Raw genomic sequence first — 20,924 nt, 5'->3', positions numbered from 1 at the left:
TACCTCCCTGCTTCTCAAGGCTTGGCCCTGAATCTTCAGGCTTTCTAAGAACAACTTGGCTTAGAAAGGATTCTTCTCTAAATGATGGTGGCTAAACAGAGTCCCTATCACTATGACAGAATCATCAGACTGGATTTTCATGGCGCTGCTGCTTTCGGGATTTGAATACCACAGGGGTTAAGTCCTGTCTCCACATGCCTGACAGCTACTTGGGGTAGAATGTGTTGGTTTCTCACTGAGACACCAGCAATTGGAGGGCTCCCACAATATATGAACATTAAGGCTTTGTATTTTAGTGAGCTTAGAATAGTCCCAGGCATGTAAGGGACTGACACGGCTGCAGTTTTGCATTCATTCACATGATTCCTTGACATTCTTTACTAGAGGTTGCCAAATATCTTTGATCACATACCCTAACAGTAAAAATACTTTTGGGTGTTACTCCTCAAAATGTGTGCATTTGTTTCTAAGTGATATATCTGTACTTACCCTACTAATGATATTCTATGCATTATAGATTATATTATAAAATATAGGAATTAATGAAAGAATGAGATTTTTTTTGGCCATGAATAATGGTTCTATTTTCATTCTCACTTCAGATATACACACAGCCCATTTTGGAGACCACTGGTCTCAACTCCAGGCTCCATAAGGATACGGACCTTGCATGCCTTGGTTCACCATCGTCTCCTCAGTCCCTAGATCAATCTGTACTCAGTAAATAGTTTTAGAATGAGTGAATGAATCATTTGACAGAATCTTAGAGTTGAATGGGACTTTAGGGGGTCAAGTCTCACATCCCATCCATCAGAGGCATCTTCTCCACAAAATCCCTCACCAGATGTCATTTCACCCGTATTGTCTTCCTTACAGGGACAAAAATTCATGAGACATCCTTTTTTTCTTTCAGATTACTCTAATTGATGTAGAAGTGCTCACTTTGTCTCTACCCAAATGCTGTCTCCATGCAACATTTACTATAAATCCTGAATTGACCTTCCTGGACACAGAATCTAAGCCTCATTAGTAGTTCTTCCTTCAGATATTTGAAGTGACTGTTATGACCACCTTCATTAACAAACATTTACTGAGCTCTAAATATGTGCCAGACTCTGTGTTTAGACCTGGACTTATGAGGATGAAGGAAACAAGCACATAGCCTTGAGAAATGTGATCGTTTATTTAGTATAAATTCCTCTAGCTGCACTAGTCATTTAAATTATAACCCATACCTGTAGCCTTCTTGGTAGCCATATTCTGAGTGCTTTCAAATCTGTTGAATTTATGATTGCCTTCTGATGAGCATGGCATGGAGAACTGGACACCATATTTAAGATACAGTGGGGGAAGAAAGGCATAGAAAATCGATGGGACTCTTGCATCTTTTGATCTTAATTCATAGTACTTATTAATGCAGCCCTAATTTTTATATAAGCTGTCATTATTGGCTCATAGTGCACTTTTTAACTAAAAGCCCTATCACTGTCCCTTTTGAGTTTCTATGAAGCCAAATATTCCCAAATATTTTGTGCAAAATCCTATATTTGTACAGTTATTTCTTTAAACAAAAGATACTCTCCTTATCCTAGTTAAATATTTGCTTGTTAGATTTAGCCCATTGTTATAGCCAATAAAGGTATTTTAAGGTGTTGATTTTTGTCCTCTAATATATTAGCTATCCTTCCTTGGTTTATGCCATCCTCATACTTAATCATTGTGGACTCATCCATGTCATTGATGAGCTCGTTGATCAATGTCAAGTATAATCCCTGCAACTCATCACTCAAGACCTCCATTAATCAACACTCTTTGGGATGTTCAGTTAACTATTAACCCAGTCTACTGTTATTTAGTGTGCATTCTCCAGTTCATCTGTGAACATTGTGGAAGACTTTGTCAAAATATTTTAGTGATATTGAGGTACACTGTGTTTGTGAGAAACCCTTGATTTACCAATCAAGTAACCCTGACAAGAAAGGGAATTCCTTGTTCTTGGTGAATCCTACAGCTTTTTTTCTCTTCCAGATATTCACACACAATATGTTCATTTAGATTTAATTATGCAAAATGAGACCTTTCTGTGGTTCAGTATAATACTAGGCACTTAATATCTGCATATTAAATACTTATTGACTAATATACTGCAGCTGTGAAATTAAGGTGGTCAATGGCACACAGCTCCTCAATATCCCAGTTAAGCAGCCTTGATTCCCAACAGGTATTCACCAGTGCTTGTAGGACACTTTCATTGAGTTGTAGCCCATAGATCACACAAAGAAGTTTAGAAACTATCCTTACCCTCAAGGAACTTGGTCTAACAGCTGAAACGATCTCATAAACAAATAATTAAAGTATAATGTGTTCCACTAGAATAGAGGTACATAAAGGACATATTATAAAAATTATGGAATTACATATGCATTCAATTTGGGAAAGACCTGAGATGGTGTATCGGTCTTTCTAGGAACGTGGTTCAAATGTATTAATTTTTCAAAGTCCCAGTTTCCTCACTGTAAAATGAAGAAATGAGTATACCCTATTTCCTATGGGATTGTTTGTGGAATAAATGAGATTATCCCAGTGCCTGGTTTAATAAATATTGACTGTAATTATTTAATAAGGTCATTAGACTACATATTATTGGACGATATTATATATTATTGGGCTATAAAGAAAGTTATTGAACTAAATACAACTATTTAGGAAGGTGATTGATTATATCTAGCTGTTGACCCCTGAAGTCCTGGGTTTAGGAACTTGTTAGATTCTATCTGTTTCACGGTCACATGGTTGATAGTTAATTCCTAATCCCATCCAAAACTCTCGCTGCTGTATTTCAATCATAAGAATTAAAAAGTAGAGACAGAAAAGAAAACAAGAGTTTAAAAGGCATGAAAACTAGAAAATGGCTCAGATTCTTTTAGATCAGTCATTTGCCACAGAATCACAGATTCACATCTGTCATGTGAAGAGCATAGCTATTACACACTTACCTACTTTGTCAACTGCTTGTTAAAAATCATACCTACCTCATTAGATGTCCCTAAGCTTGCCATCAGAACTAACGTTATCTTCCTGCTACTTGAATCTGTTTAGTTCCCACTTGAACTCAATAGTTGACTATTGAATATGACAAGCCCAGTTCCTGTGAGCTCCAGAAGTCCTATCCCATTTGGCTGTAAACAACCAAAAATTCAACTGATGCATTTCTTTCACCCTTTAAAGAATTTAGGTGGTTCAGGCCTCATTAGTGACTTCTTTCCATTTTTTTCCTCTGTTTTCCCCAGTAGTTAGATTGTTTTTCCATGTTACATCATGATTCTAAGAACCCTGTTGCAACTGTAGGCTTCATGTCCACTTTCAAAGAAGAAAGGCACAAATAGCCAATGGAATATGCCAGTCAAGTCCATCCCTTTGAAAAAATTTCCCAGAAGACCCCAACACCTTCTCAATAGGAAAAACTATATTCAAAAGTCTCTTCCAGGTTCAAGAGGATATTGAGACAGAGTATTTCATCCTCAGTAAACAAAGACAAGAGAGAAAGGAGTTGCAAGTAGCTTGTAGGGAGCCATCCCGTTGCGTCTACCACAAACAGATTACCCCTAGATGACTTTTCTGCTTTGTTTTTCACTTCCATTAATAATGCAAAAGTTATAGATTAATGCTACACTGCACTCTGTTCAAATATATTATTAACTTCCTGTGGGAGGCTATCCTTATTATGTAGACCCTCTTTTATAGCTGAGACCAAAATATATCAGTCTGAGTAACTTCTAATATCACTTGAGTAAAGCAGATGGGGGACATACATTCTTGGTTTTCATAACCACTGAAAAGTATGTTTTGGGAAATTCTAAGATCAGGGTGATGAAGGATAAAAAGAGTGTTAGTAGGAAAGCTTCCTAGCCAGGTGTGAACAGCTGGGTGTGAAAATATCTTGTGCTATTTGAACAATGCAGAATAATTGATATCTAGTTTCTTGATTCCAGAGATTTGGCACTTCATGGAGGCATGACTCAGTCATACACAGCTCATGCCTCTGTTGGTGTTTGTCCCCAACCCCTTTCTAGTGATTTTTCCTTTTCCTTTTATTTTAGTTTAACGGCTTTTTGGTCTCATTTCTGACTCACAGTTTTGTGAGGCTGTGTGCGGGGACTTGAACAATAAATACAGTAGATGACTTGGAGATGTGTTTTTAGTTTCTACAAACAGAGCCAAAGCGATCTCATTTTACTTTGGGAATGCCAGTGACAAATGCCGTTTCCATAGAGAGTTAAAATTCATCAGTTGAACAAAGCAATCCGTTTTTTTCCTTAGAACATATTACCATCAATTTTTAAGTGACTTTTAAACAATAATGAGAAATCTCTTAATGAAAGAATCTCTATGACCAGATAAGTGCTAATAGTAACTGACATACCATTAACTCTACTTTCCTCCATCCCCTCTCTTTAAAACTTGATGTTCTCATTAATTTTTTTCTTTTCCATCTTCTGAGAGCCCTACTCTTGGGATTATGCTAGACTTGTGTCTGCCTAAGTTGTCAGCTTCCAGGGGTGACAAATGTAGATAACCTTCTCCTTTATTATACATGAGCTAGACCAGGGGGGTTAGTACTTAGTGACCATCCATCTGCAAGACCACCACCCCCTTGCCATCTTCAACCACTAGTAGTAAGTGGACACGTTTGAGGAATGCTTGCCAAAGGGTTACTCTTATTTCTTAAAGCTGTCATTTAAGCACTGACTTAACTGTTTTTCAAACAAATGACCTGATCCTTAAGATATATTTATCTAACTTACCCAGTTTACCAAGAGGAGGTGGGAGGGAGTGTGCAGAATTTCTTTACACATATAAATAACACAAAAGAATAGAACAGAATATAGTCTTCTGTCCTCTTGAGGAATACAGCCGATATTTTGTAATATTAATGGTGGTATGCTATAATAAGGGTTGGCCAAAGATGCTATAGGAGCACTTGAGAGGGGCACTGAATGCAGATCTGGGTGGTCAAAGAAGGCTCTCTGAAGGAATCTAAGCAGAAATTTATTGAGCAGGTAGAAGAGCATGTGCAAAGAGCCAAAGAGAAAATATGGTGCATTTACAGAACTACATGTATCAGAATATATAGACTGTGGTATGTCAATTAGGCCAGCTGGAGGCAAGAAATGAAGGTCAACATAAGCCATACTCTTAAATGTCATTATCGTCTAAGATAAAACATTCAGTCTCTAGTTCAAGAGCGACAGGGAACCCTTGAAATAGGAATGTCATGTTCACATTTGTGCTTTAGAAAGAGAATAGAAAACTTGGTGTTCTCATTAATTTTTTTCTTTTCCGTCTTCTGAGAGCCCTACTCTTGGGATTATGCTAGACTTGTCTGTAACTAAATTGTCAGCTTTCAGAAGTAACAAATGTAGATAACCTATGGGACACTGGAAGCTCAGAAAAATTAAGAAACTTGCCTATGGAGCCACAAGTAATAAGTTGGCATAGCCAGTGTTTCGACCCAGATGTAAATCCAAAACCCATGCATCAGCTTCCACCTATGCTGGGTTCTTCAAACTGCAGGTTGTAACTTATGGGACACTGGAAGCTCAGAAAAATTAAGACACTTGCCTATGGTGACACAAGTAATAAGTTCGCATAGCCAGTGTTTCGACCCAGATATAAATCCAAAACCCATGCATCAGCTTCCACCTATGCTGGGTTCTTCAAACTGCAGGTTGTAACTTATGAGTACACCTTGAAATCAATCAACATTTTTTTAAGAAAATAGGATAGAAAAGATCACTGCATAGCTTATAATAACTATAAGAATTATTTAATAATTTTAATTAGATTCTATGTGTATGTAAAATGTACACGTGCATATATAGAGAGGGTATGTATGTAGCTGAGTACTGGGACATGATGCAAAATTCATTTGTTACTGTAGATTACAGTAAAAATCCTCACCTGCCAGACATTCTTCTGTCCCTCATTCATTCATTCATTCATTCATTCCATTAAAAGAATATTAGATGCCTATCATGTACAAAGCACTCTACTCAAGGCTATGGAGGTACAAAGACATATCAGAATCCTTGGGCCTTGACTTACCTCTCTGTAGTAGTGCTAGATTTGTGTTAATCTACCACACTTACTCCAGGCCTCTTGTGACCTGTGGTTTGCATTAATCTATTAGGCTAAGCCACATACCTTTTCATTACAGTCTTTGCTGATGTTAAAGACAGATTCCAAAGTGCCCTCTTTATAATTTCTGTATTTAATGCAATGTGTAATCAGGTATAGGCCATTGTTAGGTCAATTGCTTTCCTGTATTTATCTTTTCAAACACTAAATAATCAGCGGGATGAGAAAGGGCAGTAAAAGATAGTTTTAATGTTAGTACTCATAAATATCCAACATCTTAAAGAGATGTTTTAATATTTATATGTGGTGGAATACCATCCCCTCTGGAGAGCTGACTGAGGATTGATATGAACCCATCCAGAAATAGAATTCAAGAGATGTAACTTTACACAGACTTTTAATTAATCCCGAGCAAGCACTCTGGATTCCCTCAAACTTGGTCATTACTCAGCCTCTCACTTTCCAAATTGCTAACATCTCTGAGCACAAGGCTGGGAGGAATATTCTCTTCAATGCAAATACAGTGGACTTTCTACATCAAGGTCAGTAGGTGGTCTGGGCCCGAGCCAGAGCAAAGCCTGACTGGATATTCTTATGCCACTTTCTCTACTGATTTTGTAGCTTCTCACTAGCTTAGTTATCTCATCTATAAAGTGAGCATAAGTATAGTGCCTACATAAGACTGTTACAAGGATTTAACTACATATATACATACTATATACAGATATATACAAAAAAGCATCTGTCAGTTAATAAGAATCATTCAAGCTTAAGTTAATATTATATATGCTAGTATCTAGGCATTTACATCATTCTATCATTAAGATTACTAGGAATCACCTAGGAATGAACTGAAGTTGGGTAGAAAATTCTAAACAGCTCTTTCTTCTCCATTTAGTAGTTTTTGGTTTTGTTTTTTAATTTGGTGGGCCAATATGACTTCATGTATTTTTATTTATTTTTTCATAACCATATGCTTATAGTTATTACATATAGTCACATTTTATATAGTCATAGTTATTGTTAACTCTTTATTCTGAACTTTTTATAAAGTCACGGGAAGTTGCAAATATAGTGCAGAGAAATCCCTGTACTCTTCACTAAGTTTTCTTAGTGAAGTGTAACTATAGTTACATCAATATAATTAATTATAGTATAATATGAAAACCAGGAATTTGACAAGATACAGAATTATTTAATCACCACAGAGATATTCCCCATGCTATCCCTTTATAGTTAAACACCTTTCTTTCCACCATCCCCAACCCTCGGCAACCACTAATCTGTTTCCCAGCTCTATAATTCTGTCATTTCTAGAATACTACCTAAATGGAATGAAATAAATAGGGAACAATGTAACCTCTGAGACTGGCTTTTTTCACATAACCTGTTGACCTTGAGATCCATCCAAGCTCTCACAGGTATCAGTAGTTCATTCCTATTTATTGCTGAGTAATATTCCATGGTATGGATGCACCACAATTCGTTCAATCATTTACCTATTGAGAGAATTTTAGTTGTTTCCAGTTTGGTGCTACTGCAACTAGAACTCTATAAATAATCATCTGCAGGTTTTTGTGTGAACATAAGCTTTATTTCTTCTTTTTATATCTTTTGGGCCTTTTATTTCCTTTTCTTGCCATATTGCACTGGCTAGAATTTCCAGTACTATGTTGAACAGCAATGTGAGAACAAATATTCTTGACTTCTTCTTGATCTTAGGAGAAATGCATACGATCTCTCCCCCATTGAATATCATGCTACACTTAGGTTTTTTTGTATATATATTTATCAAATCGAGGAAATTATCCTTGGTTTCTAGTTTTATGAGGGTTTTTTTCATCATAAATGGATGTTGAGTTTTGTCAAATGATGTTTCTGCTTCATCTTATATGATCATATGATTTTTCTTTTCTAGCCTGTTAGCATTTTAGATTACATTTATTGTTTTGCAAACATTGAGCCAGCCTTGCATCCTGGAATAAAACCTATTTGGTCATGATATGTAATTCTTTTTGTGTATTACTTAATTTCATTTGCTAATATTTTAATAAGAATTTTTACATCTATGTTCATGAAAGATATTGGTCTATTGTTTTCTTTTCTTTTGTTTTGTACTCTCATTGGGTTTGATACCAGGATTCATTGGCTTCATTGAATGGGAAGGGAAGTGTTACCTCTTTTTTTTCTGGAGGACATTGTATATAACTGGTGTTATTTCTTTAAACGTTTGGTAGAATTCTCCAGAGAAACCATCTAGGATTAGAGATTTCTTTTTTGGGAGGTTTTTAATTATAATTCAATGTCCTTAATAATTACAAGACTACTCCAATTATGTCATGTTGTGTGAATCATGGTAGCTTCCCCTTTCCAGGAGTTGGTCCATTTAAGTTGTCAAATTTACATATGGAGTTGTTCCTAGCATTTCCTTATTGTTCTGTTGATAGAATGTTCCCTTATTGAACCGCAGACCCTGTTATATCACCCTCTGTTTCATTTCTGACATTTGTAATTTGTGTCCTCTCTCTTTTTTTGCTTTGTCAGTCTTGTTGGAGCTGTCAATTTGATTGACTTTTTCAAATAACCAACTATTTATTTTGTTTTATTAATTTCCTCTATTATTTTTGTTTCCAGTTTTATTGATTTCTGTTCTTTATTATTTCCTTCCTTATACTTGCTTTGTTGTCTTTTTTTCTCTCTTTTTTCTAGTTTCTTAAATAAGGAGTTTAGATTTTGTATTTGGGACTTTCTTTTTTTTCTAATGGAGACATTTATGGAATGTTTCTAATGGAAACATTAATGCTATAAACTTCTCTCCAGCTCTGCTTCAGCTGTATCCTATGTATTTTGACATACTGTGCTTGTATTTCATTCAGTTCAATGTTTGTTTGTTTTTTAATTTTCCTTGAACCTTCTTTGATCCGTGGATTATTTTTTTTTTTTTCAACTTTTTTTTTTTTTTTTTTTTTTTTTTTTTTTGGGACAGAGAGAGACAGAGCATGAACGGGGGAGGGGCAAAGAGAGAGGGAGACACAGAATCGGAAACAGGCTCCAGGCTCCGAGCCATCAGCCCAGAGCCCGACACGGGGCTCGAACTCACGGACCGCGAGATCGTGACCTGGCTGAAGTCGGACGCTTAACCGACTGCGCCACCCAGGCGCCCCAAGATCCGTGGATTATTTAGAAGTGTGTTGTTTCATTTCCAAATAATGGGAGATTTTCCTTTTTGTTGTTGTTCTTGATTTTATCACATTTTGGTCAGAGAATATGCTCCGTAGATTTTTTACTTTCTGTTTTAAAATTAAAATAACCTCCTATGGTTGTGGATGTATTCATTTCTCCTTTTAGTCTTGTCAACTTTTGCTTTCTATATTTTGAACCTTGTTATTAGTTTCATAAAACTGTATGGTTGTCATGTATTCCTGGAGAATTGACCCTTTACTACATTATTAACCCTTTATTACATTATTCTTAGTAATGACTACTGCTTCAAAGTCTACTCTGTCTGATATTGATATAGCTGTACCATCTTTCTTTGCTTAATATTTGTTTAGTATATATTTTTCATCTTTTTATTTTCAACATTTCTGGATCCTTGCATTTAAAGTATGTCTTTTATAAAGAGGCATATAATAGATTTTGTTTTGATATCCAGTCAATTTATATTTTAATTGTAGTATTTAGTTGTTTCACACTTAATGATACTACAGATATAATTTGGTTTAAATCTCTAACTTATTCTCTATTTTCTGTTTTTCCACCTATTCTATGTTTATTTTTCTCTCCTTTTTTTTCCTTTTTTAAAATGTTTTAACCAAGAATTTTATATGAGTCAATTTTATGTAACCTCTGTGAGTTTGTTATGCATTCTTCTACCCTCCTTTTAGTTCCTTTAATACTCAAAAGATGCATTCTTCATTTATTGTATTTCAAAATAAAGTAGTGTAGTAAAACCTTAGTTTGTGAGCATAGTTCCTTCTAGAAACATGCTTGTAATCCAAAGCACCTGTATATCAAAGTGAATTTCCCCATAGGAAATCATGGAAACTCAGATGATTCATTCCAAATATTCATATAAAGATGATTACAATACTGTGATATAACACAAAATAATAAAGAGAATGCAAAATATGAAGAAAAATAAACAAACCTGCACTTACCTTTAAAAACTTTCGTGGCTGGTGTGAGGGAGACAAGAAAGAAGAGGGTTACTGTATAGGACGACTTTCACTATCACTAACAGAATCACTGCTATCTGTTGGCTCCATGGAATCTTTTTATGCATGGGGACCATTGTATATGCTCACTCAGATGTTGACTACAGTACAGTATTAATAAACTCTTGTCATATACTATGTTAAATTTAAATGACAATAAGGCAGCAGAGGAAAGAGTCTATATCTGCAGTCAGCCTGACCTAGAATGAAGCAAAGAATTCCTAAGTTTACTCTTCTATGGAAAAGCAAAGGACTGTCCATAGATGCTTTGAAGTGACAAAAAATACACTAGTTCCAGTTGTGGGCACCTTCCAAAGTTCTGAAAAATCACTGATTTCTACCTAACACAGCGGCCTGAGATGAAGCATCAAAGCATGGGAGATGATCACCCACAATCCCGCAGCAAGAGAGAGTGACAAGAACCATTGGTTCAGTTGTGATCATGTGAAGTTCAGCATCACATACTACTTGCATTGCAAGACATCACTCATTTATCAAGTTAAAATGTATTATAAACGTTTGCTCATCTCGCAGAACACTTGCGGAACAAGTTACTCACAATCCAAGGCTTTATTGTACTTTTTTCATTTCCTAAACAACGTGTAGAACTTGGAATACTTCAACAACATTTAACCCCTCCTATTTTTTAGGCTATATTTTCATGTATTTTAAATATACATATGTTTTGAGCCATAAAGTGCACTGTAATTATTGTTTTATATGGTAACTATTTAACTATATCTATTTTTCTTTATTTCCTTCTGGATATCTTTGCTGCCATCTAGAATATTATTCCTTTTAACCTTTATGACTTCCCTAGTATTTCTTGTAATGTAGCACATCTTCTCAGTTTTTATTTCCTTTAAAAAATGTTTTTATTAATTTTTTCTTTACTTCTTGAGAGTATTTTCTCTGGGTATCTAGTTATCAGATCTTTTTCTTCTTTCAACATTTTAAAAATAGCATTCCATTGTTTCTGGCTTTCAGTGTCTTCACCAAAGTCTGTTGTCAGTTACTCCTTTGAAGATAATGTACATTTTGTCTTCACTTGCTTTAAAGTTTTCCCCTGTCTTTGGTTTTCAGCAGTTTTACTAAAATGTGCTTTACATATGTGTGCATGTGCATACGTGTTGTTGTGTTTAAAACTGGGTAAGGGTTTGTAGAGCTTCTTAAATCTATCTTTCATCAATTTTGGAAAATTCTCAGCCAATATCTCTTCAACTGTTGTTTCTGTCCAATTCTCTCTTTTTTTGGTACTCTAATGATGCAAAAATATTAGATCTTTCTATACAGGTACATGTTTTTTGCTCTCTGTTCTGTGCTTCTTCTTCTTTTTTTTAAACCTTTGATCCAGTTTGGTTATTTTTGAATGCCTTGTCTTCCAGTGTACTGATCTTGCCTTCAGCTGTGTCCAATCTTCTATTAAACCCATCTATTGAGCTCTTATTTTTAGTTATGGTAGTTTTCAGTTTTAACATGTCCATTTAATTTACCCTGAGATTATACTTCTGTGATGAAAGTCTCCATCTTGTCATCTTTTTCTTGACTATATCAATTACAGTTATTTTGAGACCATGCCTAATCATAGAAGTATCTTAATTAGCTATTGTTTGATTTTCCACTTTGTTTTCAGTCCTTTGGTCCTATCTCCTGGTGTACACTGACTGAATGCTAGACATAGTGCTTGAAAATTGTAGAAATAATGTCAGGCCAACGTTATTTTTCCAGAGAGGACTTATTTTGTTTCTGCCAGGCAGTTTAGGGCCATATTGATTTATTCTCGTCTGAGATTTAGATGACTGGAAGCTGGATTTTAGTTGTTGTAAAGGGTACTCTATTTGTCGTTTACCCATACTCCTGGGATGTATTTTTTGTTTTCCTAACTATAAATCTGAGTTGTTTACCAGACCCTTCTTTCTAAGTAGACCATGGACTCTAATTTCTATCTTGCCAATCTTATGAGAATGTCAAAATCTCTTCTTAGTCTCCAAGTCCCTTAGCCTTTAAGCTCTTCTCATTTTTTCTTTTTTTTTCTTTTTTTTTAGCATCTGATTCTATGCCACTTATGAATTAGCAAAAAACTTGCAGAGAAAAGTACCACAGGATATTAAGCTTGATTCAGTGTGCTTATCTACATGTCAGAATCAATCTTGGTCCCTCAAGGTCTGGCTCCTTTCATTCTCCAATGCCTTCAAGCAGGTTTTTTCCTCATGTTTGTCCAGCTATTCTGGTTCTTCTCATGAAAGTGAGAATGCAGCAGACTATTCTACCATTATCAAAAATGGAACTCCCATATCCATTTTTAATGTTAAGTGTTAATGTTATGACAATGTAAATTTATAGTTAATACACTTTGTTATTAATGGACTGAACGTACTACTATGTATGAAGGCCACATGTATAGGGTCTGGTACAGAGTAGGCACTCATAAACAATTTCAGATTTGAATTTAAATATATACTGATTTGGGGCAAGGTGTAGAAGAGATTGGTCATTAGCATTAGCATTCAGTGTTTTTCATGTTGGTCTTTCTTGTTGATGCCCCACAGAAGAGCAGTCACTCTGTGCTCTTGAGCATTGGTCTTGTGAACCTTTACATTAATAGCATTTCCAAACAGTGTCTCTCCCTACCATGCTCTCGCTCAGAGACCCTCCAGGCCGTCGTCACCATTTCAGGGACCGTACTGAGCAAGAGGAAGGATAGGTTTGTTTTCTCTTGCAGGTAATGTCTCCGTTCTTCCATAAAAAGAATTAATCCGGTGGCGCTCCACTTCTAGCATGGCTTCTGCTCGCTGCAGCTTTGTTCCTGCCTTTGTATTTTGATAGTGAGGCCGGTATTGGCGAAAGCTGGCAAGTGTCTTAAAAACTGGTTTTTCTGGGGACTTAAGTGAGCAAAAATTGAGAAATGCCAAGAACAAGAAGCAGATATAGATCTAAGTGTTTTAGAACCTTGGGACATTATAGTACCAAAAGGCTTGTAATGTGCCTTATTCCAGTTTAGAGTCTGGAAAACAACTTTCACAAGCGTATGTGATTTCCAAGTCTCAAAACCGATTTACTGGGAAGCAAAAAATGTAAAGCAGTAGACTTCAATGGTAATTTTCATATCATTTGAGTCTATACTTTTGAAGAGGCTCAGTTCATAAATTTCCTTTTGGGTCTTTTTTTGTCTGTGAGAGGATTTCTCCAAACTTAACTATTATCAAATAAAGTATGTCCAGAATCTGTTCAGATGTGGGTTTTAGGCTCTAGAAGCATATTTATGAGGATTTTCAAGACTAAGGATGAGGGAAGTGATGATGATGATGATGGTATCTAATAATAGTATTCATTGAACAGTTAATATATGCTCAGTATTAAGACCTTTTGCATATATTGTGTTGCCCCTTGAACAGTATTTAACTGTCAGTTTATTACTTCTCTTGAGATGATTATCTTTCTTCTAGTGGTCAAAGCATAGAATTTGAAGTTGGGTACGAATCGTAGGTGTAAATCTGAATTCTACCACTCTGTGGTCCTTGACTAGAATATCTAACACCTCAGAGCCTCTCTTCACCTCCAGGGTAAAAAATGATACCATGTCTCATAGAATTTTTAGATACTTGAAGAGTTAATGCAGCTCAAACCTATAATACTAGCTGCCTCATATTAAGTGCTCAAACAAATGTTAGCCATTTCTTTTCTCATTTTTCTGCCACTGTTGGTTAAGATGCCCTTTCCTTTACTAGATCCATCAGGCAAGGAAGTAGAAAATAGAAATAGCTAAAAATATAAGAAAAGGGGATTACCGCTGATGATGTATTAGGAAACATGGTTCTTTAATACTCATTTGAATTCCATAAAATTTATGATTTGATAACTCCCCATTCGGCCTTTCCACCCAGGGACGTGTCCATACGGCATTGTTTTGTGTTCCCATTGTTGCTTCACGGGAACCTTTCACAAGTTTGCAGGAGCCCTTAATGTCCTGCAAATGAAGGAGGAGATTGTCCTCAAATTCCTTGCAACAGGAACCCACTTAGGTGGCACCAACCTTGACTTGCAGATGGAAGAGCACATCAATAAAGAAAAGTGGTGGTGTCTACCTTAAATCTGAAGGGCACCTGGGAGAAGTCTCTGCTGGCATTCCATGCCATCGTTGCCATTGAAAACCCAGCTAATGTCAGCGTCATGTCATCCAGGAATACTGGCCACTGAGCTGCGCTGAAGTTTGCTGTTGCTACTAGAACCACTCCTGTTGCTGGCCACTTTGCTCCTGGAACCTTCACTAACCAGATCCAGGCAGCCTTCTGAGAGCCAAGGCCTATGGTGGTTCCTGATGCCAGGGCTGACTACCAGCCTCTCATAGAGGCATCTTATGCTAACCTGCCTACCATTGGTCTGTGTAACTGACTCTCCCCTGTGCTTTGTGGACATTGCCATCCCTGAACAACAAGGGAGCTCACTCAGTGGGTCTTATGTGGTGGATGCTGACCTGGGAAGTTCTGCACATGCATGGCACCATTGCCCATGAACACCCTTGGGAGGTCATGCCCGATCTCTGCTTCTACAGAGATCCTGAGGAGATTGAAAAGGAAGAGCAGGCCGTTGCTGAAAAGGCTATGTCCAAGGAGGAATTTCAGGGTGAATGGACTGCTCCTGCTCCTGAGTTCATTGCTACTCAACCTGAAGTTGCAGGCTGATCTGAAGGCATGAAGTTCCCTACTGAAGACTGGAGTGCTCAGCCCCCCAATGAAGACTGGTCTATACCTCCCACTGCTCAGACCACTGAATGCTTAGCAGCAACCACTAAGTGGTCTTAAGCTGCTCTTCCACAAAGGCAAACAAATTGGAAATAAGGTTGACAGAAAAGAAACAGTTTCTTAAATAAATAAAAAAATCCCCATTCGTTCAACAAATATTTATTGAGTGAGATTTGGACAAAGTCCTTAATGTCATGGAACTTATGATCTACTAGAGAAGACAAATATTAAATACTCCTTAATCATAAGTACTACCAAGGAGAAGCACCAGGTGCTAGAAACATATTTGACATCGTGAAGGATCCAGGAAAGATTAGCTGAGAAAGTGACATTTAAGTTGGGACTTGAAGAGTGAGTAGCCAAGAGTAGTTTGGTGGTGAAAGGGAAACGAAAGCATTGCAGACAGAAGAGCAGCATGGGGGGAAATCCTGATGTGGAAAGGTTGGCATGTGGGAAGAAGGAAAGAAGTTTCTCTTGCCAACACCAGACAGAGAACAAAGAGGATGAGTTAATCAGTCTGTGTGGTACCTTTTCTTCACTGGCCCAAGAGGTATGCTGTAGCACAGATCACAATATAGAAAAGGTTCCCCCTTTTCCTCACCACATCTCAGGGCACCCATCATTCTCAGCCTATTCAGGGACATACATCCTCACTCCCAGAAATCTAACCCATTTCCAACCCCTCACTTACTCTCAGGGCTAGGAGACGCCTTATTAATCTGACACATGTATGCTTCTGCAGTTAAAGATCAACGTTTAAGTATCCATGGTAATGGTTTTCAAATGTGAGCTTTGCATCAGAATCACCTAGAGGACTTGTTGAACCACCAAGTTCCTGACTGAGTAGTTCTGAGGTGGAGCCCTAAAATTGACATTTCTAACAAGCTGCCCATGGCACTGATACCGGTGGCCTGGGTTCTGTACTTGGTTGAGTCACTAGGTTAAGTTGTCTTCCTTCTTTCACCAATTTGACAGTCACCTTTACTTTCTTAACTCAAAGGAAAATGCTCAGGGAGTTTTTGAAAGGGAAAATACTAAAATCAAAACTAAACTCTGTGGGTGACTGCACATCGGCCTAACCAGACTGTACCTTTTTGTGAGCAAGACTTACCTTCAATATCTGCATTCCCAGAGGTTAGTACATAGTAGGTACCCAATACATGTTTATTAGATGAATTGATGATCAGTGAAGGAATCACAGAATGGATGTAGCTTAGTGAATTTTATACATTGTTCTTTGGAAAGCTATCATGATTCCTTTCAGCCTGAAAGGTCTTCCAGGAGGCTAAATTGTCATTCTCTTGGAATCCAGCCTCAGAAATTGCAGAGTCAAGATATGCTTGTATTTTAAGTACTTACTTGGATTAAAAACTGAATTGCTAACAGGATTACAAAATGCCAAGTTTGCTGAGACTCAAATTGTTTATGCGCATGTTTGGTTCTAAGTTCTTTCGTCAATCAGTACATTTATGTTTCTAATTACAGTCAATGTTTGTTTGGTTGTGGGTTTTTTTTTTTTTTGACACCTGCACATGAATTCTCAGTCAAAACGAGCTTCAGTAATTTGCACAGGTATAATATAACTAAAAGGAGGCTCATAACCACCGATGTGTCTCCTACACTACGTGTTTAATGAATTCAGAGGTGTTGTATCTCAATTCACATTGTGATTCAGAAAACGGTCTGCTATTTTTCCCATTTTCACTCCCACAGTGTTGTAAAACATTTTTAATAAACCCTCTAACAATTTTCCTCATTCCAGGAGCATGGAGTTTTAGTAGATGATGCAACACAACTTTCATTTGTGATTATTTTTAGGCCTGTCCTTGGGATCTCTGTATTTGGACACAAGAAAAAGAAAAATGCCCAAGATTACCATAATTCTCCAAAATATAATGTTTATTACTGCCACCAATCAAATCAATTACAGACTCATAGTCTAGTCCCTAAAGACTGGAGCTGGTTTTGATGGGGGCTATCCATCAAATCTCAGCTATGACCCAGGCACTGGCTCATGGGTCAAAGCCTTCCTGTTCTATGATGAACCATCCTGAACAATTCTGTGCCCAGTTTTTAGCTTGGGCCTCGACCCCAGCTGACACCTGTAAAATTGCAAGTAATTTCCCTGTAGGCTCTAATAATCAGAGGCCTAGTTAGAGAAAAAGTCATTTTAGCGTCAGCTGACAATTATTTTTTTGCCCTGAATATCTTTCCCTGCCCTCTTATTTGGTTTGAACTGACTCACCTAATTGGGGTCAACCACGGAAAAGGAATATGCTGCTGGATTTGTTGTGTCTGAATGCCCAGTGCTAAAGAATGTCTTGGGGATGACCTCTCTTATTTTTCTTAAAAGATGAAAGTTGAAGAATTCGAACAATGCATGCATAATATCATTGCAAGAGTAAAATCAACAAGGGGAACTCAACTGGTCTGAGGACCATTCTCACACCTGTATCACCTTTGGGCATCCAGAGTACTTGTGGCCTGGCCAGTGCCTGGCCAAGGCCCTGCATTCAAGCCCTTCAAAAGACAGCAGAATGATGTCAGTGTTAACATTTCACTGCACATTAATTCTTGAGAAAAAAAAAAAAACTGTCATTTAATTTAAGTGCTTATATGCATATGGTTAATTAAGAAGCCAAAATTGGCTATAAGCTTGGTAAGTTCTAAGAACAGGGAGAGAGAGATCATTATGCTTCTGCTCATGGTTAGCTATTTGTGAACCAGCTGATAATGTGCAAAATTAAGATTTCGTAAGTGGCATTTTAAATGAATGGTTAATGGCTGAAGATTAATTAAACAGTCAGAGTTGCTGAAGAAAAGCTGTTAAAAAATTATGTTTATAGGCCAGTCACTTGCATGCTGAACTGAAATCCTGATAGACTGTGGCCTTTCTGTTTACCAAGAGAGCATTTTCACAAAGCGGGCCTCCTGAAGGAGGAAAACCCACCCTTCTCACACACCATGCAGCCGTAACGGTAGCCTCAGGGATGTTCCTTTGGAATAAAAGCTACCGAGTAGGAAAATGGACTAGTGCTAAGTGTTAGATTGAAGGGATCTGTACTAAAACCTTCATCTCAGGTAGCCAGCCATATTTTCTTTCTTTTCTACGTGTTGCATGGTTCTGAGTTAGAGTAGGTAAAACCCATGGGGTTTTTAAGAAGCTATTCTAATTCTGTGAGAGAGGCCAAGATTTGCAGTATATTGTTTTCAACCTGCAGTGGATACTTCTTTTTTTTTTTTTTTTAATGTGTATTTCTTTTTGGGAGAGAGAGAGACAGAGTGCGAGGGGGAGAGGGACAGAGAGAGAGGGAGACACAGAATCTGAGGCAGGCTCTAGGCTCTGACCTGTCAGCACAGAGCCCGATGTGGGGCTCGAACTCACAAACCACGAGATCATGACCTGAGCTGAAGTCAGATGCCTAACCCACTGAGCCACCCAGACACCCCCGTAGTGGATACTTCTTTAAATCTAAAACTGCTAGCTCCATGGAGGTACAAGAGTGGATTGTGTACTTCTGGCTCTACCATGGGTTCTTCAGGGGAAGGTTTACCTTGTGCATGGGAGGTGGTATAAAACTATTTTTTTAATTCATTTGTCATAGCTCACCTCAATAAATATTGAATAAATAAATGAATGAATCAGCTACCTCAAAGTTGTGTGTAGGAAAATATCAAAAGTTCTTTTATTTCTTTTATATGTTTTAATGTTTTCTCTCTCTTTTTTTTCAAGTTTATTTTACTTATTTTGAGAGAGGGAAAGAGAGAGAGAGAAAGAGAGAGAGAGAGATCATAGGAGGGGCAGAGAGAATCTCAAGCAGGTTCTTCATTGTCAGCATGGAGCCTGATGTGGGGCTCAAACTCACGAACTGTGAGCTCATGATCTGAGCCAAAATCAAGAGTCAGTTGCCCAATCAATTGAGCCACCCTGGCACTTCTCAAAGACTCTTTAAACTGCCTTCCCATCTGTGCAATTAAATGGCTACCCCACTCCTCTTCTGAATCAGGTGTCCATGTGTGCCTATGCAACAACCGTGCCCTCGCCTCAGGGACCATGTTGTCTCGTGGAGGAGACACAGGCATGTGAACAAGTAAATCACAGCCATGCTAAGGACAGTTAGAGTGGTCAAGGAGGGGAGCTAGGAACCTCGGGGTGGAGGGCAGTCAGGAGTGTATTTTCCTATAAGTTGGAAAGGAAACTAATTCTGCCTGTTTTTTAAAAAAACATGAACATTAAAGATAATTTTTCTTTTGAGTTCATTCAATTGCCTGCTTCCAGGCAGAAGACCCGAATCATGTAGGCCAGACAGTTGTGTCTCCTGTTTAAAAGTTCCCTAGAGATAGAAATCCTGCAGCCTCCCTTGGTATCCTGTTCCAGTGTTTAATCACCCTTCCAATCAAGAAGTTAATCCCATTTCCTCTTCTCCAGCCTTCTTTGGCTTGGTGAAACCTGGAAAACACCCATGAGACCCCTTGGAGGTCTTGAAAAGTTAATTAGTCGACACTGGGCTGCTCTAGGTTCAACAGTGTACCTTATAATGCTGAGGCTGTGTACCTGCACCATTGCAATGGTAGGATTTTGTTATATTTCTAGTAAGTCAGATAGTTTTCCTCCTGGTCTATAGACAATGAGAGCATCTACATATTTAGTTGAATGCAACTGAAGTTTGGCCTAATGTCACTCAGAAACCAAACTATGTATGTTGATAAGAAATAAAATTAAGGATTATGAATAATAATAGCCAACACTACACATTAGTGAGAATTTGCTATGGCAGACGCTGTAGTGATTGCTTTGCATGTATCACCTCACCTTCTGACCACCTGACCAGGTGGTACTAGGACTGTCCCCAAGGTTCAAATGAGGAACCCTAGTTGCAGAGGAGACAAGGAACTGGCCTGATATCATCAGGGCTGGGCCAAGATTTACACCTAGTTACCCCGAACGCAGAGCCTAGACACTTAACCACTGTGCTGTTGACTATTGAATTCTTTTTTAAAAATTATTTTTCTTTCTCTGGAGTCCTATTTCATTTTTGTTCCCCCATGTGCAAAAAGTCCAAATCTATAACCTTTCCTTGTGGGAAGTAATAGTGCTGCTGAATAACAGTCCCCAGGCCAGAGGCAATTCTTGCTGCAATTATGGGCGTTTGAGTGGCAAGCACCTTCTGCTTTAAGAAAGGCATTAGTGGTTCACGTTAGAAAAACTGATAATTCAAAGCTTTTCCATTCTGGCAAAAATCAACTTGATGCAAAAGGAAAGAAAATAGGTGCTTCCGGGAGAAAACCGGTGCCATGGAAAGGATGGGGTAAAAACTTGTTTGTAGACGCCAGAAGCATCTGGGGAGCAGTGATGTCCAATAATTGCAGCTAAAAGCTGCATTAATTGACCAGTGATGGGTAGGAAGCTACCTCCAACCAGGATCCCCAACTCGCTGGTGCTCTTTTCATAAGCAAAGTAAGATGCGGGAGGTCACCTTCCGTGGGGTTCTCCATACAGAAAGGAAGCAGCTGTGACAGAGACTGTATTTCTACAAAGGCAAAGCTTGGCTTTTCAAGCACTGCATGGGAACCACCAGGGGATCTTGTTAAGATGCAGATTTTGATTCCAGAGGGCCAGGGTGGGCCTGAGGTTCTGCATTTCTAACAAGCTCCCGGTGCAGCTCGCCCTGCTGGCCCCGGGACCACACTGTGACTAGCGAGGGTGCAGACCAGAAAAAGGCAGTGCTTCGTTGGCATTGTTTTAATCATTTAAAATAAATATGCAGCAAATCTTTTTAAGACCTTCTGAAGTTTCAGCTGTCATGTCGTCCTATCAGTGAGATGG

The 20,924-nt window shown here is 37.9% G+C and overlaps 1 protein-coding gene and 1 pseudogene across 4 annotated transcripts in view; both read left to right on the top strand.

The window, feature by feature from the left end:
- The window catches only part of PARD3B (par-3 family cell polarity regulator beta), a 1,004,898-nt gene that overhangs the window by 852,556 nt on the left and 131,418 nt on the right, over positions 1–20,924 (top strand). The window lies entirely within an intron of this gene.
- Positions 14,292–16,293, top strand: LOC131499712 (small ribosomal subunit protein uS2-like; annotated as a pseudogene).

Source organism: Neofelis nebulosa, chromosome 2 (assembly GCF_028018385.1).
Source record: "Neofelis nebulosa isolate mNeoNeb1 chromosome 2, mNeoNeb1.pri, whole genome shotgun sequence".
In the NCBI taxonomy this organism is placed as follows: Eukaryota; Metazoa; Chordata; class Mammalia; order Carnivora; family Felidae; genus Neofelis; species Neofelis nebulosa.
Note: the sequence above shows the minus strand (reverse complement) of the source record. Positions and strands in the feature narration are given on the sequence as shown.